Genomic DNA, 24581 nt, shown 5'->3' with positions numbered 1-24581 from the left:
ATGTGTTTCACACTAGCCATATATCCGTAAAAGGGAATATTATAAGAACTCGCATGATGCACATTGGACGTTTGATCGATACGCCAACATTGTACGTTATTTCGGAAAACTCAAGCGTCCGTCCAACAATTAAATGTCTCTCACACCCTTGAAGGGATGATGTTCCCAACACATATTTCACGCAACGGTTCTTTCCCGAAGACTCCAGTGAGATGATTAGAGCCTTGCTCCGTGGTTAGAGTACGAGGGTTGGCTGAAAACGTTTTGAGCCCTGACTATGATGGGCTGCATTGATGGATTGGCTGGATTGCACTGGTATAGAAAACCTTCCCCTGGTGGTGTAAAAAGTCCTCCACAGTATCAAAATTTGGATGTGTTATTTGCATAACAATTCTTTTAAAGATGTTCAATAAAGCCACCGTCATGCATTGCAGCCATGAAGACAACAGACTTGTGAATATGCACTCCACACCTTTAGTGTTTTAGCCTTTATATTCTCACGCCGTTTACCTTAACAGATTAGCGTTATATTGGCCATTAATTGTCTGACCTTTTGGGAGGTAGTCCACAAGTAGGATTCCTTTGGATGGAACAAACTTTGTCTTTCTCGGAGGAGGAGACGTTAGATGTTAGATGATGGTTGTTTAGTCTCTGTCTGATAGTGGTGAATCAAAAGCTCATCAATGGTTACATATACCTCAACAAAATCACCTGGGTCTGCTTCTGGGTGTCACGAGAGGTGATGAGCCTGGGATGTTTCTTATCATGTGTTAGAAGCCTTGGAACCGAGCCTGCTGTCACCTTTGTCATGCCCAGTTAATTCCTCAGAATGTTCTCTCTCATCGGAGATGCCTACTGTACTCGCTATGTGACGTGTAGTGTGTCGTCGATCATCCATAATCATATCCTGTATTATATCAACATTTTCCTTAGTGGGGTCAGTATCATCCCCGAGGCTGTCTCTTCCCCCTCTTGAACTCTGCTGCCCAGCTCTTAACAGTGCCAAAGGAGAAAGAATTGTCCCCTAAACTTGACACCATGTCCGCATGGATGTCTGTTGGAGTCAGACACCGCGTTCGCTACTTTGGTCCATTTACATCAACAGAGAATAACTAGTCACTTTTGTGCATACAGGAACATGCTGCCTGGTTGTGTTCCAATGTAGCCTGTAATCATGGAACATATTGTAGTCGGGCTCAGGAAGGTTCGCACGCCAATGAACTCATACACATTTGCGTGTTTATTGACATCACACATGTGAGGCTAATTTGCAGCTATGCCTTCATCATACACATTCAAATTGTAGTCAGGTGATTTGCTTATTTTACAGAAGTTTTGTTACAAGTGGTTCTCTAGAGGCTTTATCGAAAGGTGACAATATGTATTATGTTCACAAATAAAAATAAAATACTATGTTTACATACTGTACGTTTATTTACATTTATCTGCTTACACGGAGATCTTCGGTAAAATAGGTGTTATCGATTGTTAAACTTCCTAAATGGAACATGGTATTGCTACTAGAACTTGTTTCTAACAAAATGCAATGTAATAATATGAATGCCATACGGAACTCTCAATAATATGCATAACTGCGCCCACGGGAACCAAAACGAGGCTGACATGACTGGCGATCGACCAGGATGTGCAAGTTAAAATGGCACGCTCTTCGACTAACTTTCCATGACGTGTACAAAAAAAAAAATGAATGTGTAGTTTTACTTTATACATTTTACTACTACTGTTAAGGTTCTGTTTCATTTATTTTTGCGTGGTCCAAACTCACAACGGAAACCACCTATGAAAAGGTCACACCCGCAATCCAACCAGTCAGGAAAACGTTCAATGGTATAATGGTATTTATTTCCCATAAAACTCCAAACATATTGCAAACAGAAATTATTAAAAAAACATGTGGGTCCCAAAGTGTTACATAAAATAAGGGGCATCACTGCGTGCAGGGGCAGACACTCGCTGTGTCTAACAGTGAACTCTGGACCGCATGAAAGGATCTTTTGAAAAACATACGGCTTGAAGGAACATTCATGAAGGAATGTAAAGAATCCGTATGGTGACACATTAATAGTTATTTATGTGTATGTATCCTCACTTGGCATATTATCTTTTATGGACAAGGACTAAATATTGAGTGGTCTGTACGTGATCAATAACAGCAGACATGGGTACTTTATGAATAAGATATTATCTCACTGGCTCTGTTTTGTCATGTAATTCAATGTCTATATTCATTCTCTGTGTATTGGATCCAACGACTATAACTTGTTTAAACAACAAAATGTCTCATTGGAAGAAAATGCATTTTGAATGCATTGACACATCTTCTTCAGACTAAACCTAAATTGTTTCATATAGAAATACAAGTCGAATAATCTTAATTGGTATTTAGTTGATGTTTTGCTATTGGAGTGCGCCCTTTCAGTTGGAGATACTGATGACAGCCCGGTAGGCATGACTTGTGTTCAGTTTCTTCAACAGAGAATACCTAGTCACTTTGATGCCTGTAGAAATATTCTACCTGGTTGTGTAGTCAGTTCAATGCAGCATGCAACCATGGAAAGTATTGTACTTAATACATCCAAACTGTTAACGGTGTACCATGCATCCTTCGTAGTTAAGACTCGGAACTTTTTAGTCACCCCTGGTAGGCGTCATCTAAAGTTAGGGTTGGGTGGTAACGATGTGACACCCGATTGCTTGTGTGCCATCGTACTACAAATATTGATCACTCATCTGATGATATAACTGTAATATTGCCGGCAGAACCGTCAAATAACATTCAATCGCAACTATGTTACCAAGCGAATAGAGCAGTTAGAATTTGCCGATCAAAGCACTTTAAATCAACAAGCATTGCGCTCCACATACAATAATAATTTTGTTTGTTCTTCAACGCAGCAGTATGCCAGTTATTTGACGGCGGCCTGTAAACACTCGATTCTGAACCAGACAATCTTGCGATTAATATTGTGAGCAATGGTCCATGTAGGCATCCAAGACTCCGACCCTGACCACCGGATTCAATTGGACGCCTCTTATGACTAGCATAAGTTGTTGGGGATCTATTGTAACCCGAAACGCCCCGGGGGTTAAAATTATTACATTGTCTTGTCAGAATAACTGTTTCTCCTCGCATCATATACCACCACCCCAAACCCACTACTTAATGACCTATTAATCAAAGTATTTGGACGACAGCCTTTAATGTGAGAGAGACTAAATATGTTTTTTTCATTTCGTTTGTAAGCATGTGTGTCCAAGATGTCTGGTTGTGAGACAGGACACAGCTGAAGATCCATCTTATTCTGATAACAGACTCACTTAAAGAATCTCGCTGTGTCGTTTGTATCATCATGGGAATGGATTTATATGTGTGATTACATTATATTTTCCAAACGTAATGTCCTTTCTGCTCCATGGTCTATGGCTGATTGAGTCAAGTTAGATAAAGGAGACCAGTGAGACTGCCTCATCTGTTTCATATTTAGATTTATGCATAAGATTCAGAGGGACAATACACTCTCTGTATGACAAAAGGGATGACATCAACTTTCCAATAGTCAACTTTACCTTCATGTCGAGCAATATTCCAGCAGCACAAGCCTTTGGTGTTTACATTTGATAACTTTTGAGGTACAGTCGAGTAAGCTCTTTCTACCAACATTTCAAAGAGCGTCATACGACTTTGTTGTTCTGAAGTTGTTTGGTATAGCTTTCAACATTCAAGGCCTCGTTAAAGCTTTCAAAGTTTTATGGTGGACATGTGGAGAACACTTGCAAATTTGACGAATCAGTGACTAAATGATGTCTGACGGAGTTCTTTATTTTGACTTGTACCACATGTTCCCTTGTTTGTTCAGGTGAACTACTGACTTGCCTTTGCATGTATTTGTGAAGGGTACCACCGGCGGGTCAGGATACGAACACCTGCTACCATCACTATTTGATAGTCATTTATAAACAAATGATCATGATATAGTCGGAATCGTACAATGGACTTTCAACAAAGATTTCTTATGAATTAAGAAAGGGTCTTGTCGCTATTATTGCCATAAGTTATCTTAATAATTGTCTTGCCAGTTTGCTTTTCTTCAGGGCATTATCGATATAGAGCATTGCGAACAATGGAAAATATGTTCTGTGTACTGAAAATGAACTCAATGCGTTAAATACAGAACACAACTGTGAAAGGTGTTAGCATATACATTATATGAAAGTTACGAAAGGACTGCAGAACCTTTTGACATTCCGGAGTGTACGGACAAACATTGGTGATATTCTATTTCACATTATACCAATGGCTGTTTGAAATCAGATGAAGTGAAGTGAAGTGATTATGACCTCTGCTCTATAATAGACCTCATGACAAGGTTTAAATTTGTATAATATGACCCACGGGACATGGAATGCAGTCTTTAGAAAGAAGTAAATGCTTGTTTTCAGTTTTTCATAGTAATTTGCATACACATACACGACGTTTGAGTAACTGTTTGGAATATTGGGTTTAACCTTCAGTTGTGGCACGCACTACATCAGTTGTGTAAATATCTGGGAGAAGGTGTCCTAAGTTGGTCCCAATGTGAATAAAACATGTTTAAATCAACGGCGACATTGCCAATATCTGACTGCTAGCTATGAATATATATATAATATCATAATTAGGGCATAATAGGAAGTTAACGCCAACATACAAACTAATACTACAATAGCTATAAACGTTTGTGGATAAGAACCCCCACCAGGTATCATGTTGATTTCTACAAAAAATCCTGGCTGGTGTGAAAGATTGAAGCCACTGTTTGTTCTCATCATCGAGTACCTGGATTTTGTACAGTATGGAAATTACTCTCAGTATGTATCGACCACCTGTGAGAGAAAACTGTGTGTGAATATATTGTCCGCCATGTGAAGTCCCAAACTTACAAATTGCTGCAATTATTCCAAGCAGTGTTTTATATAGCCTACAAACTGTCTACAAATATAATACGTCGTATCGATAGATTTACACAAATTCATGGCCAGACGGCTACTTTTTTACAAACCACGCAATCATGACATACACAGGTGCACATGCTACCTAACTATATAACATGGTCTTAAATTGCATGATAAAAATACATAATAAATGGATTACAATGCAATTGCAAGTGCTTTTCGGATTGTGTGATATTAGATATTATAACTTAAAACAACCTTCTTCAGTGAAAAATAACTATAGTTCTGCCGAGGTAAACATCGTGTGTAATTGATATACAGGAAAGTCTTGTGAACTCCAAGAACCACATGAGATGTATCGACTTATGCGGAGTTCGAGATTAGCAGCGTCGTGGAAGTTCACATGGATATCGGCAGTGTCGAGAAGACAAGGCGAGCGAGGTATCAGGATTTGTGACGCCAGAGGTGAATATGGATACAGCGTAAATTGATAAAACTATTATTTAGTTTGATTCAGACCGTTGGGTTGGCCATAACACCCATCAACATCGAATAACGCATCGTATATATATCACATATATGTGCAGTCGAGGCCGTATTGTTCCCAGTGAAAGTGTCCAGAATTGCTTAAGATATGAATTTTGGTGTGTCCCAAACAAGGTAGAGTTTCACCATGTTTACTTCACTACTCAGCATGTTTACATCACTACTCAATGTTTACTTCACGGAGCTCATTTTACTTTTGCAAATACGATAAAATGAAAGTCGAAACAACATGTATCTGTTCCCTACGGCGTCATGACAACAGCAAAGGCATATTTCCTAAAGCACATAGTACGAAGACAATTTTCTACACCAAATAGGTTAAAATGCAACAGCAATCGAAGACAGAGTCGGTAGCTCGGTATAACGTGTGGCGAAATAGCTGTGAAGTAATATGCATGGACAAATGAAATTCAATGATATCACCAGGTATTCACGATTCAAGTATGTCACATTCACACAATGTGCATGAAGTAAGTATTTATTACTTGACTCACTACTCCTGTCATGCACACAAACCAGACAATCTAGTGATCGATGAAGCAGTCCAGTGACACGTGTGGGTCATATGTAGGTAAAAGCGACAAAACGCTTTCCATAATCCAAAGCAATATCTTCTAAAAGCAGAGTCTAGTGTACGATTTGGAGTGTATCATGAGCACATGAATCAGTATCAAAAAGTGATGATACCAGATGTTCGCGAAAAGGTGAGGAAACCGTAAACTGGTAAAACACAAAGACGAGAATTGTGCTGGTGTGAATCAGGGAGTCGAACCAACGATCGGTTGATCCTGACGCGGTTAAAGGACAAAATGATATCCGACGGCACCTTTATGCCAAACAGCATCTCATCCTAATGCGACGTGGTATAAAACCGGTCTAATGGTACCCCATATGTGCATTATCAGAGGCAACCCCGTCTGTGTAATCGATATATCATCTGCTCGGAGTGCGAAAGGTCGATGGTACGATACCCCCACACAGTACTTGTTGTTACCCTGCCTGGTACTCGGTATTAACTGACTGGTCGTCTCGTAGTCTTCCCGGGGTATCCATGTTAAACTGCAGCATGGTACAAACACACACACACGCACGCACGCACGCACGCACGCACGCACGCACGCACGCACGCACGCACGCACGCACGCACGCACGCACGCTGAGCATTCTTGTCCTGAATGTACTGAAGCAAGTTGTATTGTTCGTCTCATTTAACAGTAAAAACACACGGCCCCAACGAAAATGGAAGGTATAGCATATATCCAATTTGTCATTTCACTCATTGTGAACGTTTGTTTATGTTTTAGATTAGTAACAAGATGAATTTTTTGGTCAATGGCTAGCAAACTGACATGAAGTGCTTACTCACTTTTTCATAGAAGCGCATGTTTTTATTATGTACGCGTACAATGAAAGTTGTAAATGACCTAATCCCAGCAAGTATGTGAACTGGGTATCCCTAAACCTTAAAAACAGATATTTTGTCAACATACATGTTATCAAAAAGCAAATGGAAATTATCCATTAAAATGTCTTGTTATTTGCTGCCCACAATCTGTTTACTGCATACAAATCGCCATCGATAGATTGTAATCTCTACATTACACCATTTCACGTTCAATTCCCAGCCCACGGCTCTATCCAACTGTCATATCAGTGTCAATCAGACTACGAATCAACTCGGACAAAATCTGAAGTCACCAGCACAGCTAGCATGGCATGGGGCGGGACCAAAGCCAGGCTGTCCTCGCCTACAGACCAAATACCATCACCCAGTGAGCAGTGGCCGATCGGCATCCTTTGCTCAGTCAATAAACGGCCTTCGTTGGTCTGAAAATTACGTTCTCGTGGCAATCTCGCGAGAACGGTCCACGCTGGCTTATTGTCTAGCATGATGCTGTGATCTATCTCGACAATAGCACTTCATCTTCATTGTAATCTGTTGTAAGGCCAGTCTCTTGGTACCAGAAACTTATGTTCAGCTGCGATGGCGAAAGTTCCGTTAAACGAAAGATGTTTCTCCGTGGAGATTGTAGGTAAGTTGTACTTTCTGGTCTAAATACCATGAATGAAACCTGAAATTGTAGTTGTAAAGTCGGTATATTCGTTTCGTTATATGTAGATGAAATAGCAGTCATAGAACTCTAGGTTTCGTACATGCATGCCTCTAATCACAATGTTTTCAAAAAAGAAAATAGTGGTGCAAATAATGACAGGATATATTTATGTAACCAATATAGATCAGACTATTTTCGAAGACAAATTATGAGTTCATTATCCTGTTTACTATCAATTTTGATATTACAGTGACGCTTTAACCTTTTACCTATCCGCAGTTAGAATGTGTGATGGCTTTACATTGAAACAAGATATTCCACTTCCTATTGCATTTGTCATGTGCACCACATAACGCATCATATGTTGGTTTTGGAGTGTGTCTATGATAGTAAATGGTTTCCACCTCAAATCTGAATGGAAAGGAAAGTGTTGTCAAGGATTTAAAGAGGCGCATGTCCAAATAATAAGCATCAATCTGTAATTGTCTATCAACTGGTATTATACGTCGGCATGTAAATAAATCAGGCAAACCACGACTGGATGGTTACTGAGGCTTGATAGCGAACAACCAAGCACCCAATCCTCAATAGAAGACTCTGACAAGCAAAGGGAACCTAATTCTGTTTGATATTTAACCTTCAAATGAAGCAGTTCGGAATTTGTATTCAAATTTGCACCTGTTACTAGTACTGACGTGCTCGATCATGACATGTCGTACGGAACCTTTAACCATTTCTAGCCTGGATTGATCACGCTAGTTGGTTTTAACTAATATATTACTAGACATGCCATCTAAAGAAGGATACTGGATAATGTAGCTGTGGTTATTTCTGGAGCTGACCGAATTTTTAATACTTAAGTCGGCCAGGGTAACGTAAGTGAAGTAAGTGTATGTATGTATGTATGTATGTATGTATGTATGTATGTATGTATGTATGTATGTATGTATGTATGTATGTATGTATGTATGTATGTATGTATGTATGTATGTATGTATTGTGAACAATATATACATTTATAGACATGAAAGTGTTAAAAGAAATGAGAAAATGCTGCATGCGGAAGTTTATAACGGCATATAATACACGGAAATACCTTTATTAATTACCACACATTTTGACCTGTTTAGGCTGAATGTCAAGCTTGCCATACATGTCAAATGGATAATCATCAATGAATGTTTTTTGAAAAGACAAGTCTCTATATGACAAGGAAGGGTGGACTGTTGTACCATTCCACCTTGAGCCTGATACCTAGAATCTGTGTTTCTTTTGCTATGACCGCCGCGAATATTTGCAAGATCACTGTTGCGGTGTGAAGCAATAATCACTCACTCCCGTTGCTACGAAGAGGATGCATGAGTGATACGGTATTCTGACGACACAATTGACGACTTATGTGTAACACGCTAGTTTAGTCAATTGCTACCTGGCTAAAATACACCAGTGGTACAGATCAATGACCTCAACACGTGTATATGTTTCATGAACTGAATGCCAGTTATTGATAAAAGATTGTATAGTTTACCGGTCTGCAATGATATGAATCTGGTATCGCTTTACTTGGCTACATCTTTTATAAAAAAACGTTTAGCACATAACACTATGTATATACAGATAGATATTGATGGATAATGATGTGTTTTCGTGTAAAAGGCTTTTGGCTTTCTGAAGTTCTTTACAAAAAGTAATAATGAGAAATAATGTGACAAGGCTACCGTGTATCGTAAGTGTTCATTTACTCTATTTATCTGGACAACAGTCGGTGGCTGGACCACAGGATGGTGTCTTGCACGTCTATTTTCTCTTTGATCTTGTATATATTGTCCATAGGCCACGGATATCACTTATAAATTGTGATTCACCCACGTTGCGTTCTACATTTTCCAAAAAACATTTGTAAAATAAAGAATGAGTAAACCTAATAGCGAAGACACGGAATAAATGTTCGGTGTTTTTTTCTGAGTTCGTACCCATTTTTCCAAACATGCCATCAATTTGGGCATTTGAAAGTTCGATGACAATTTATGTGAAGACTTGGAGACAGTTAACGAGGTAGCCCAATAGAACATCCGGCAGAAATATAACCTGTGACCATTCAAGTTATGTGCCTGTCAGCACCACGTACGGAATGTATAGGTTGTAAATGGAAATCTTGCTGGTGTTTCAAAGCTCACTGGAAGTCCTTATTCATTCACCAAGACCTCGCACACAGCTAAAATGACAAGAATGTTTTTCAAGTGTCAGATTTCGGTCAAAAAGACATTCGTCCAGACTACATGTTTGTGTAACTATAAGGGTTCCTTATCGTAAGTTGTTTTCATTTGTCGATACCCATATATCTCATGCATTAACGTAGAAAAGGGTCGTTAAATTCAGTTTGCAACTGAAATTTCTCACTTATCACACAATGACATTCTTCCCGGCCGAGAACGCAACGAATATGTTGCGCGCTGCAATAAACATCGAAAGAGTACTTTTCTTTCCAAATCCTGTTCCAAGCGCCCAATTTTACCATATGTAAAAGATGTTTATTTTTTTCACACTGTTGCACACGTGCTTTCTTTACATACCTCTTCCTTGAGTGGCCATTGTTTAACGCCAGTTTCCTTGTACATATACAATAGAGAGGAACGCATAAAGCTTTTAGATTTGTTATCCAATGTCCCAAATCAATTGAAACTGTTTTCTTAAACAAGCGTTCTTAAAGTCTGACATGTTTAATCCTTATATAGTGAATGACACATCTCAATGTGTCCAAATAGAATATCCATATGATAATATTAGATAAAGCCTTATCTTACCCTTCCATTAGATTGATCGATGAGAGGAACATGTCAGCATAGGATAAAGTGACGGGGTCAACTAGAACGTCCTACATAGTGACGTCAATTTTGTTTGAGATTTGGAGATCGATAACCCCGACGTTGCATTACTTTGGTACAGGTTATTAACTACATATATGTTTGTTGCTTAACGCCGCACTCAGCAATTTTCCAGCTATGTGGCGGCAGTCTGCAAATAATCGAGTCTGGACCAGACAACCCAGTGAATGATATCGTGGGCATCGATCTACGCAGTTGGGATACGATGACATGCATCAACCAAGTCAGCGAACCTGACCACCTCTTACGACAAGCATAGGTACCTCTAACGACAAGCATGGGCTGCTGAAGACCTATTCTTAGCTGGATCTTCACGGGTATATGCACTGTACAGTAGATATTATGAGTGCGTACGTATATGTCATGAGTAGCCTATCCATCCCAAAATTGACCAGAAGCTGTCCGAAACTATGCACACCTAATGACCACCATGGCTTCGTTTATTTCGGTATCTTCTCATATTATACGCAACAGCAAAAGTTCCTGTGACACCAATATTTAGTGTATTTTTCAAACAAGTAAAGTTTGGTTTTCAATATCGTAGTACATGTATGGAATCAAGTCACATAAACGCAACTGCTGCAGAAAAGCATGCATTCCATGCAAAAGTTGACTTTTATGCGAACCCCATGCATTTCACTACCCAAGAACGGGTATAAAAACATGTGCGTTAACTGGATTCCATATGCATTGTTTAGCATCATTGCTGACAACAACCACTCAGAAAAACAACAAAATTACACAGATATTCAACATTACGAAATGTCACGCCTGTCCGAAAATGATCGTCTGCGAGCCATTGGTATGCTTGAAGCAGGATTGAGTCAACGTGATGTTGCAAGACAATTTAACTTCCACAGAAACACCGTTTGGTGTTTATGGCAACGTTGGAAACAGACGAATGCAGTCAGAGACTATCCTCTGAGTGGCAGGCCACGCGTAACCAATAATCGACAAGACAACTGGATTCGAACAAAACACCTACGAAATCGATTCCAGCCAGCAAGTGACTGCAAGAAGCATCCCTGGCCTTCGACGAATATCTTCACAAACCGTACGTCGTCGCCTCAGATGTGCAGGGATTGTCGCCAGAAGACCCACCAGACGTCCCATTTTGACAGGAAACCACCGTCAAGCACGCCTACAGTTGTGCAGATCGGCGAGATGGATCGGCGCCTTCGACGTCAACCACGTGTTCCACAGACACTCCAGGAACCTCGAAACATGCTCCTGCAGATATGGACAGATACCCCACACCACTTTGTGCGACGCCTGGTCAATTCCATGAGACGAAGATGTGTTGCCTGCATCGCAACCAGAGGTGGACACACACTATATTGATTTGTAAATTGACATTTTGGCAGGTTCATGTTTTTTTATGAAATCACGCATTTTCTGGAGTCAGTATGGCAAATTAAACCATTTGAACACTTAGAGGAGTCTTTTATCTGTTGCAAACCGAAATTGTTTTAGATTTGGTAAAAAACATAACTTTGCATTAAATCTTATTCAATGTCACAGGAACTTTTGTTGTTCAGTATAGATTCTGAGCATATGAAACAGGTCAAAATGAGCGTCAACATTACGGGTGAGTTACGGAAATTCTTTCACAGAAGGATCCGATTGTCGTGGACCTGATTTTAAGATTCTTTTCAGTACCATACCAGTGCTTTATATAATGTGCCTTAACTTCTTAGGCTTACTCTGGCATGTATATAGTTTAGCTGAATTGCCGTGACACAACTGGAAGATATTCCACAAGTCCATTTGGCTCGTCGGTTTTACCAATTTAATGTTTTCTTTCAATCGATTATGATTTTAGTTGTTGATTATTGCGTTAGTTTCGCTGTTCCACTTATATTGTGCGCAGCAACATAAACATGAAACACTTTAAACAAAGTTACGGAGTTGCCGGTGTCGTGATTGTCCATATGTACGCCCTCCAGTGAGACACGTGGTGCTAGGCAACATGTCCTATTCCTCATGTAGACATTTACCTTGTGAAATATTTTGAGGGACGTAGGAGAAATACAGTTCTCAAACCCGCGGCATCGAACTTTGATATTCATAACTTTGATTTGCGTGCTTTTGTACACGGTAATTGTGCTTATGGAGTTTATACGCCATAATCTGCATGCTACGTTTAGGTCTACAAAGATCGAATAAATTAAGATCAGGCATGTCCATTAGCTCCTGTCTGAGAGTATTGACATCAGTTTAAACAAACCCGCCATATTTAACTGCATTGACGCAACCACAGCGATTAGATTAGAGGACCTCAGGTTCTTATAAAAACACATGATGCTTTCATTGAAATCAAGTCATTTGGGGGTTTCATGTTCATATGCATTTTAAACAATACCGAATTAAGAAAATATGATCAGGTGAGTACAAAACTGTGAAACATGACCATTTGTATTGTACGATCGAAGACACAGCTAGGATCCGTAGGATTAAGCCAGTGTTCAAAATAATACCGATGAAGATGTTGTTTATGCCTGACTCGCAATGTATAATGTACCAGTATTTAGGACTAACTATATGCTCTGAAACTAAGGAACAAATACGCTGGCTATCAGTTTTTGGAAAAGAAATTCAGCGCAGCTCATTAGGGGCTTGTTGATGGAATGTTGTGACAGTGAGTTTTTCTCTCACGCTTTTGAGGGCAACCTCTGTCGCGAAGTCAGTGTCGCTTATTTCTCGTACATGGAATTTGAGAAGAAAAACGAACGGGAGCTTGAATTAAGTATGATTTGACTGTGTAATTACAGGAATAACGTTGTACTGCTGTCGTTGGTTAAAATTATAACTGGGAACATGAGATGTTGTTTGCTTTTAAAGGTTAGTTCCTTACGAACGATGATGTATTTCCATCGAAGTCAGTTAATGTTTCTTTTCTTTCATTTACTCAGCATTCATGCTAATTACAAATCATGCTGATGTTATTCATGACAACGATAAAGAAACAAAAATAGAACTGTTATATTTATGTCACCCAAGCGTTCTTTAAGCCTCTTTATAGATCATCCAAAACTTGTTTCCACATGAAATATGCATTTGGCAAATCAAAACGTGTTACAAAGGCCTTCCAACCGGTGGGGTTGCAATGAGACCTGGGCGAGGTAGGACTAAATAGAACGACACCGAGACAAGATCGTTCATCCCATTAATTGCACTACGCAATAGATTCAAATCTGCTCATGTTCTCAATAGGGAAGACGGTAAATAGCAGGAAGGCGCATTACCGTTGAAACTCTACTGAAAGCGAACATCCTGGTGTGACCCTAAAAGATTTTCATAAAATTGGGGTGAGCTAGGCAACACCAAGGTCGGGCTGTGTGCGTTACTGACGAAACAAGGCAGATGGCAGGAAAGGTTGTTGGCGACGTAGCGGCGACCAGTATGCTAGGGAAACAATTCGTGACCATGACCGGTATGGGGGCGGCAGTGTCATGGGGAGTGGCGGTATCACAAATGACAGGCGGATTGATTTGGTTATTGTGAATGGACATTTGACTGACGAAAGATATATTGACGTTATATCCTGTTGTTGTTCAATTCGCTAGAATTATCGGCAGAAATACTTTACTGCAGCGTGACAATGCCAGATCACATCGGTCCAAAGTCAGCTTCGATTATCTCCGACGAGAAGGCATACGGGCATAGGACTGGTCCCCTAAGTCTCCTGACATGTCCCCAATGGAGCACCTGATGGAATGATTCTCGGGCGTAGAGTGCACGACAGAAACCCAGCACCCGCTTACGTGGCCCAACTTGGGGTAGATTCTTCAGGCGGAATGGTGGGCAGTAGCAAGGGCAACCATATGTAAATTAATCAACAGTATGCCCTCAAGGTGTAGTGCATGTATCGCCCAACATGGTACAAACACCAGATATTGATTTACATGCCCAAAATCCAGACAATTTGTATCGTCATCATACCTTCACTATCACTTCATCAGTTCCCTTATTTGTTGCCTGTAGTATAATCAACACTCGCAGGCCTCGGAGTTTCAAACTATTATCGACTTGTGTTAATATATTTCGCGTCAAAAGACACGCGGATAAGATCCTCTATTTATAACCTATTCTCATGGCAATCTATATATCTACAACAAAAGCATTGCAGTTACTTAAAACTTTTGACACGTAAGAGCAAGGAAACGTCAGGATGATTGTCAAATAACACAGTATTCACAATCACACTGTTTGGTTGCCATGGTGATTTATGAGTCCATATTACATGTATGCCATTTCTCTTGTTCGATCATTATCCTTATGTTGACGTAGATACATTATACGTGTAACGTCAAACATTTATTTTTCAATCATCAAACCAGTACATTAAAAAAATCCAACTGGTTGCACCAAATCTTTCATGTACTTTTGTGGGGGGCACGGGTGGCCCAGTCGTCTAAGAGACCGCGATTCGCTGTGCAGAGTTGCGTCCTTTGGGCAAGCCAGAAACCTATGATTGTGGGTTCGAATCCCGGTTCGCCCCGATTATATTATTTTGGTTTGTCAGCACCACAGCCGTGCTCGTGGGTTTCACCGAAGTGGTAAACGTCTTAGACCTGCATCACTTGGGGCTGACACGCCGTGATATAACTGGAATACTGTAAAAAGCAGCGTTAAACCCAACTCACACACTCACTCATGTACTTTTGTTGTGAAGCGTATGCTACTGGAAGTCAGGCTTACAATGCCATAGGTGTACGGGTTGCGTTGGTCGTGGGTTTAAATCTAAGGTTAGGTCTGATTATATATTTTGGTTTGTGTGCACCATACCCGTTCTCGTGGGTTTGTCTGAAGTGGTAAGCCTGAAGGATCAGCATCATTTCCACGATACGATGAAACGCCATGAAATAACTGAACTATTGTTCAAAGCGACGTTTACTCACTCACTTACTTCAATGTCATGAAATACATGAAATATTGACAGACCAAGAGCATAATGACAGTTCAAAGACGACTAAGACAAGCCTGTGACATGTCATGGCCATAGAAATTGGAGTGTCCGTCAATGTCGTTATGTTATCTGACACATAATCTTGAAATCATTAATTTCTTATGGTGTTAATGGTTCACTGTAGAAATTTGGCGAGGCTCATGTGAGAAAACATCCGCTCGGTTGTTGAAAAAAGGTTCGTTAAGGCAATTAGTAACACTTGCATAATAAGACACCACTGTTTTATGTGTGTTTCCGTGGTCATTGATAACACATCAACGAAAATCGAATATGCGTCATCAAAAACTCACTGGGAAGACATAGCCAGTGCAGAAAACATTCATGTAACTTAAGCATCATATATTGATTGAAAATTAATATTCCCCCAACATATCGTTGCTTGTATCGAACCAGATGCCCTTTAGCATTCTTGGAACCACGCCTAAAATAACTTGAATAACTGCAAGTTTTTTACCTGCACTCTGCACAGAACCTCAGACTACTTAGTATGAGCACCAAAGTAAATTACAGATCTGTGCTATCATGTGGGAACAACCGACCTCTTGGCACATGACAAGCGGATGTGGTTGTATACAGCAACATATAAAAACGCACTCACACGAAAGTAAACGAACTCACACACATATACACACACACATATTCGCAACCATACACACAACACACACACACACACACACACTCACACACGCAGGACATAAACACACAAGTAAACGAGCTCACACACACATATTCGCAAACATACACACACAACACACACACGCAGGACATAAACACGCAAGAGTGAACGAGCTCACACACACACACATACACACACACACACATATATATATATATATATATATTCGCAAACATACACACACACACACACACACACTCACACACGCAGGACATAAACACACAAAAGTAAACAAGCTCACACACATATATACACACATATTCGCAAAAATACACACACAACACACACACATTCACACACGTAGGACATAAACACAAAAGTAAACGATCTCACACACATATATCCACATATATTTGCAAACATATACACACCACACACACACTCATACACGCAGGACATAAACACACAAAAGTAAACAAGCTCACACACATATATACACACATATTCGCAAAAATACACACACACACAAAACACACACACTCACACACGCAGGACATAAACACACAGAAGTAAACGAGCACACCATACACGTATGGGCTATGTACCCAATGTCCATCATTTAATGTCAAAGCTACTTCTTTCTCCTGGTAAACTGTAAAGCTTTTGTACACCAATGGTACCGACTCAAGCAGTGGCTTTGTACTGAGCTAAATACCTCGTGAAAAGAGATACTCCTCGTGTACTCCCTTAGAAGAAGTGTTAATGATACTTGAATAAAAGGAAGTACAACTTCTGTAATATTCAATCCATTCCTACAACTCGCAGCACAAGTATCGACTGCTAGAAATAATATGTCATCCATTTGTTTTCTTCTACTTCGACCTGTACGTATAAGAAAAGTCTGGAAGGTAATTTAAGGTACCGACGTTTACTACAATGTCTGAAAAACTATTGGACCTACTCCAATCAAAGTTGGTATGAGATTATTAAACAGTCATACATAACTGGATATTACATTTAAAGACAATCGGTGCATGAATAAAAAAACTGTCTATTTAGCTATCACTATATTTCATCAACAACCAGACCTGTTCGTCACGGGTGGAACGAGCATTCATTGAAACAGCCATCTGCATAATGCTACCCCTGCGTCACAGGGCCATATGACACAGTTGAACCAATCAACTCAACTCAAAAGGGTGCACGGAAAGGGGAGACGACACGCACGCAAATGACAGTATTCAAATCTTGTAAATGCTATAAAAAATGAACATGACTTTAAATGTCATGTCCCTGGGTATACACATGTTTCGCATAGAAGAGAAAGCCTTTCAGTCCGGGGAGTAGGAGATCAAAGTAAACTACTTCCGTCTTTGATTACACGGACCTGGAAAGTTACATAAAAATTGGACGTTGACAGAAGATTGCTGTCAGGGAATTTATGCTTTATGCTTAGATTCAACCGCATGGCACATGCATGTCCAGCTAACGAGCAAAGAGTATCTAATGTAAAAATCAATAGTAATGGTGTAGAACCTTTCAACGAACGTTGATAGTACATGTTCCCTATTGCTTGTAATGCTAGAATGTAATGCAGTAGGACACTTGCTTGCAAGTGACTTTGACACAGCTGTATCAGGTAGGTATATAGAAAGTTAAAGCAATGTTAAGAATATGTTTTTCATGTTTAACATTTGAATACCTTTGGCTAAGTTTCCTCAAATTATGTGCGTTATTTTGCCACAAAGAGCGTAGTGACCGCGAGTGAAGAATTCGTCCCTTATACGTGACCCACTAGTTAGTGGTTCGAATGTCATTTTGTCACGATTGTACGCTATCCCCTGCTTGTGGTCAACACGTATTGAGGTGTCATAATGTAAGGTGTCAAATAGTATATGTCAGTATTAAGAACAAACTGCATATTGCACCGAAGGGTTATGTTTGCCAATGATCACCGGAACATCACAAAGTGTCCACATGATCACGACGTACCAAAAATATTGATGGTAAGTCACCTTTGATGACAGAGGTATAGTCTGTCAATTATACAGTGACTGAATAGCGACTGAGATTTGAAGGGGGTTATATAAAGCAATGCTTGTCTACTATTCTCGTTAATGCGGCAGATATGATCCTTTCAACGGAAGCTGTGGAGCTCGACAGGATGGGGATTTTGTTAAGTCCTGCAGGAGAAGCTAAAGGGTATACGTTTAATGATGTAGTGTTCTGCTCATGTCAGGACTCAGGTCCAGAATTGGACATATTACTGAGACACATTAAAAAGACAGCCTTTCTCTTAATAGTAATCTACAAAATTATGATAAAGCTAATGTTGACATTTGGCTCGTTGGCCTCAAGCCCTACACATCCAATATGTCATTGTCATATATAAATCTTCATTGATTCATCGGCGATTTCTTGATCAGTCCAAATCATTAGGAGCAAAATTGAAATATTCAAACGGATCATCTGTAATACTGCTATGGGAAAAGGGTGACTCTTAAGAGCTGTAAGTATGTTCTTCTGACACGATACCGCCAAGGAAAACAAATGGCCAATCAACAGTGTGGGACAGATATCAGTACTGGTAATCCCCTTGGTAGAGAGATCTCGACACGGACGCCATCGTGTGAGGAGTCTCGACGGAGTTGTTATGTACAAACCTCGAGCCAGGTCGTTAATGCCTTAAACGTATAAATGTCAGAGACTGATCGCTTGGATGATCCGAGACACGGCCGCATCTGACTCTACTGTATCTGAGAAGCAAATAGATGTTGGGATGATGTGTACAAGGGCGTGTAGTTTTAATCCTAAGAGATCGCGAGCCCCTTCAGTATATTCTCATCAACACGACCATATGAGTAACCTTTCGCATCTAACATTGCAAACTGTATAACAGAGAGCGCCGTAAGCCTATAACAAATATGTGTTCTTGCGTGTGGGTTGGAGATGTGTCATCCCGATTGAGATAAAAGGGACGACAGGGACAGTAGGGAAACAGCAATAAATATAAGGCATGGGCGTCCTCTCGTACTGAATGGCCACTGAATAGACATCTGGCTCATATAATTGATATTCGTGTCATGTTTGCGATGTGACTTGAAAGACAGTTTCCAATTAGGCGGCCTACATTCTTTGTCTTCTACTCACTGTTTAAATTCAGTGACAACGTCGTCTCGTCATATCCAACTGATTTTCAAAGTTGTATATATTATATGTTAATCGCTCTACCATCATGTCTATATAGGGTGTCTATATTTATCATGGTGTATAGCTACAAGAAAGGGACTAGAGCAGTGCCCTGCTTAAAGATCCTTAAATCGCGGAACAGAGTTACACCCTTTAATTATGACTGAATCCTCAGGTCGTGGATTCGACCTGATTTTGAACCTGTCAACGCCATACCTTTACTCGTGGAATTTACCAAAGTGGAAAACATCTTTGCAAAAACCACTTCGGACTTTCCTTTTGCACTGAGCTTACATGAGGTGATAACTGAAACACTGTCAAACAACGTCAAACTCACCCAAATCACTCACTCACTACTTGGAGGTCATATACAAAACACGTAAATACAAAAGATAAATGTCAAATTATGGATAACACTACAGTTATCCGATGTTTTGAACGCCTGTCATTGAATTTCTTTTATTTCGAAATTCCATTTGAAAACGCAGATTCCAGTCAAATACGTCAGACAGACTATATCGGACATTATGTGATTAAACTTATATCTTTGCCAACCCTACAAGGGAAAGCGATGCATCGACTAGGAATAGGTTATAGAAGTTGACAAATACAGACCATCCTGAATACACAGCGACCACATGGAGGACTTCGGGAGAAGAGACCAGCTATGAAGTATTTATTCAGCATTAAAGGTCTGCTGTCGTGTCAAAGAGGAGACATAGAAAGGGAAATAATTTCTGGTTCGTAGACATATTCAAGTACTGAACTGAACATGAAACCATTGTGTAAGAGTACAGGCATGATGTTATTATTAAGATAAAAACAGATAATAGGCGATAGTGCTCAGGCATAAATCATTGAAGACGACGAAAGGAAGTGGTGTTTGTAATTAGGGAGGTAACTAACCAAGATGAACATAACTAACCGTTAAGGACAGACAATCCTGTAGACATTTCAGGTTAGTTGATAGAAGGAATATGTGGTTCAACTAATCAGTAAGGGATCAATACATGCATGATAGAACCCAGATAGGAGGATAAGTCAGACAGACAGGCACGCAAACAAGTGAACAATGATATGGCGAAGGCAATTACAAGACAGTCCAGAGGGGATGCTGTCTGCTGTTGACGACATTGAGCAGGCAAACGTAGATATGTGGAGTAAAGAGTGAGAAGGCACACACCCAGTTGAGTCAAAAACCGGAGAGATACATCCGAAGCACAAATGCTTAATTTGACAGACACACGAGGACTCAAAAGCGGATGTTATATTTCACACGATTCTCAGAAAACTGATGATGGTGAGGTGTGAAAGCCATACCGTATTCGACCTATTAAGCTTAACGTGCTTATAATTGTAAGATCCTTAAAGACTATCTATTTCACCTCGTATTAATTAAGAGTGGTTATGTAGCCTTGTGGTATAAGCGTTCCGAAGGCCCTCGTTCGATACCCCACGCTGTACAGAGCCCATTCATGTGTCAGTCGCCGTAAAATCCAACTCACTCGCTCGTTTAAACTAATGAAACTTGAATATTGAACATATTGCATTATACATATGATACAAACTAAACGCGGAAAGGACATCTCTACTTGCTATCCTAACAATGACTGTTGTTAGTTATTTCCAAATCGTGTATGAGGTGTGTATTAAATCAGGTCGTTTTATACATCGAATACGGTAAGTCGGGGCTGAGTGTACGTGTATGCCATGGGGATTATTAGAGGAATCCGATCTGAATTGCTGCATTGTATAATACATTTTTTGTGAAAAAACTATTGTGCAGAAAAAGAATGAATAGAATAAAAAGGGTGCTTCTCATTAAGTTTGGGCTGATCTTACGATGGAGCAATTAGAGACAGACGTGAATATAAAAGTGACATATTAAAGCAGAATTGGAAAATAATCTTAACAGTAAACAGTTTGTCGAACATGTATACCATTAATTGTTAGTGAATTACACTCTTATATAAAAACAACGACATTCATTAAAAACGTATTTGTAAATACCTATAAATGACAGACAGACGTCCCAGTGATGATACTGAAATGTCCCATTATGGCCCATGCAGTATTAGACACACAGAAACCATCTACATTTGTACATGCAAAGGGGCATGGTTTATCTGTATAATAGTGAAAGATAATGTTAATAATACACATACGTATGAGGATGAGTTGAATAACAAAAAACTCAAAACGACGATCGCATTTTATACAATATGATGACGTCACGCTATTGTTGTTGCAGTTAAAACTGGCAAAACTATAGGTTGTTGTGCAAAATTATAGAGAAATTACATATCAAGCGTGACATGGCTAAAGTTGGAGATTTATCCCGGAAGTAGAATCAACGACCCTATTCTATTCTATCCATGTGTGAGTTGTTCGATAATTGTCTGACTTTCACTTGACTATAAATATAAATATCACAATATCATAAATTAGGTATAATTAAAAATATTAACGTAGCGCTGGGCTGTGATGCTTAAATACTGTCACACGTTTTGTAACCAAGAGCACCAATAATTTTTTTAATAATCTCATTTAAATCGAATCACGACCGTTACACAAAGATCTGAGGAGCCTGAGGACATCCCAGAACAGGTCGCGTCACAACTGCTTTTAATCCGACCTACCAGAGCGTCCCTTACGAGATCGAAAGTGAATGTCCGATGTTTTCTAATCATGCAACCTCGAAAAAGGTTAATATAGGGCATTTCCGAACGACAGTTACCGGCTGTAATGGGATAAACATTTGAAACGGAAGAGACTTTCTACATCCCGTGTGAAGTACCGCCATATAATCTCGGTCATCTATCAGACATTTCAAGGTTTTCTTTTGTTTATTTTTCAGATTTTGAATTGAGAACTTTGGCAAACTATTTTGCAAAGCGTGGTCTGGAATGAAAGTCGCCATTTGAAACTAGTGCTGTATAGCTTAGGAATGCTGCTTTCTGATTGGCTAATTTCAAGTTCCTGTTAGTCATTTCATTGGACTATGAAAGTTCGAGAAAGGTCGTGCTGACATGACCTGTAAAGGGATGTCCTCAGATCCTTGTGTTATCTATATAACTCACCTGCACTTGGTGACAAAAATTCCACCGCTTGTTCAAATGTGTTACAACCCAGATTAACCCTTCCAGCTGTACAATACAGAAAGAAGCCGAATTTATGTAAATTGAGAAAAAAGTTGACAGAAAATAATATTAGAAATCTGAAAAACTTGTAACGATGTATTGTCCATCTGTCTAAGGTAATTAGTCACTATGTGTAATTAAGTACACTTACCTAACATTCTGACGAATTGGTTATTTCAATATGTTGTACATTGTATTCCGCTCTTGTACTACCATTGGTGGTCTTTGATAAATAATGGAAGTGAAGTGAACTGGTAGAGAGCACCAAGATCTGATTAAAATGAGATTGACAATTCTTCCCACTTCCTACCCTTCCTATGTTGATTTAAATGAATAAATGTTAAGTATCAGTCTCGTTTCATGAAGGGCGTGTCCTCCTATACAAACGACTTCTTTTGACGTCTGTCGTGTTACAAGAACTCATTCATATGTCTTTGTAATTTCCTTGTCAGTGATTAAAGAGACGTTTCTTTCAGTATTTCTTTGACTAATTTCCGTACACGACTCAAGCAGATGGTAATGAGGTTGCAATGTCCGGGGTGGTTTAAATCAATGAACTGAAACTGCATTTTCTTTGTAGTATATTGGCAAAATAACGTTATGCCTATGTGAGGGTTAATGCCGCAGAAACGACATTTTGCAGTCCATTCGGTTTCATGAGATATAATGATTTTCAAAGAAAAGTGACCAGATTAAACATCTTTCATGTATCCAGTTTCATAAAAGGTATGCAAAGAAAACGATCCAAACTTGACATGTAAGAATATTTTGGGGAATAAACAACATAGCAGGTGTCTGAAAAGGTAAATTAGTTTCCCCTATAAAAGGTGGATCTTAGGAGAAGGGCAAAAAAGCGTTAAGGATTTTTAGTAGTGGTTGTAAAAGGACTATTACTGATAATTGAAACACGAGAAGCTATGGTTAGAATTCATCTGGGAAGAATCGTAAAGCTAGGATTCTTTTTCATACTTTGGATACTTAGTGTGAAATGACATTGGAGGATGTGAACGGCTGTAAATTCGAGTCATTTGACTAAGGTCACATGAACTTGCGCCGTAATAACCACACGTTCTGAAATTATTCAGTCAAACTAGGTTTAACATTATTACAGGCAGACATGAACATGTTCATCTCAATATCATATAGTTATGCACGAGAATAGAGGGACAGGAATATTGAAGCGTAGGCGATTTATTAAGGAATTACTGTCAGATACGTATATACGGTATCCAAATGAACAAGGAACTCGTATCCTGTCGATTCAAAATACGGTTTTACATCAAAGAGTTTTTTTGACAACAATGGAAACAATAACCTTCTGAATAGAGACACCGCAAAGAAAAGAGGCAGGCAATTTGGTAATAGTAGCTAAATAATGCAAACATACATTTTTTAAAGACAAGGAAACTTGACATGTAATGAAATAATTATGACAAAAAATTGACCATTAAAACCTAAAAAAGAATTTAATTGAATATCAATGATATGCTGTTCTTTGAATGACTACGATTGCATCCTCGTTTCTCAGATGCAGGTTATACATGCACGTCTATAGCAGTGCAGTTTATCAAGTGTATTACGTCTCCTTTCCAACATGATAAATACGCTAATATAACAGGTGACGATAAGATTCAAAGTCTGGAACAACAGATGCTGGTTCAAACATAGTAGCATCGAACCCTTCCTCGATATCTGATAGCCCCTTTCTACTGTCCGTCCTGCTCATCGCCAATATCGCATGTAATTTCTCTTGCTAAGGGGAGATATGACGGCTACTTGTAGCGTTATGCTATTTGCATAGGGCTCAAAACGAAGCTATTGTGCTAAATGGGTCCAGGTTATTGGCACAATATCACGGATATATCATACATAGGATAATCGATGATGGTTCAGATGCTGCTACAAGGTGCATGAACCTGCCTCTGCAGACATAGACTATGAGTCATATCATCCCATGTGTCGTGACCGGTTCAAAACAATACAATACAATGCCAATCATTAGTGTGTTATTTGTTTGTGTGTTGTTCAATTTCACAATGTTTTCTGATTCAATTATGTTTAATTTACCATTTTGAAACACCAGATGCGTCATGGCCATGATGTGACATTCAAAATAGAAACCTTTGTCCATGATGGGTTTCTCACTTTTGCACTGCAGTGGCTACATTCATGAGAACGTTTGATGTTTAAATGAAATCAGAGACTATCTGGTGTAAAGTGTGTTAGTTC

General features: G+C 39.4%; 1 protein-coding gene across 1 annotated transcript in view; it reads left to right on the top strand.

Annotated features, from left to right (window-relative positions):
• The first annotated feature begins 7252 nt into the window (after window positions 1-7252).
• Window positions 7253-24581, top strand: part of LOC124132142 (cephalotocin receptor 1-like) — a 55009-nt gene continuing 37680 nt past the window's right edge. The window contains exon 1 of the mRNA XM_046495839.2: window positions 7253-7532. The gene's annotated coding sequence lies outside the window, so the exon portion shown is untranslated. The remainder of the gene's footprint in view (window positions 7533-24581) is intronic.

The sequence above is a fragment of the Haliotis rufescens genome, unplaced genomic scaffold (genome assembly GCF_023055435.1).
Source record: "Haliotis rufescens isolate VD_foot unplaced genomic scaffold, xgHalRufe1.0.p SCAF_4, whole genome shotgun sequence".
NCBI classification, from domain to species: domain Eukaryota; kingdom Metazoa; phylum Mollusca; class Gastropoda; order Lepetellida; family Haliotidae; genus Haliotis; species Haliotis rufescens.
The sequence above is the reverse complement of the archived record's forward strand: the minus strand, read 5'-3'. Positions and strand labels throughout refer to the sequence as shown.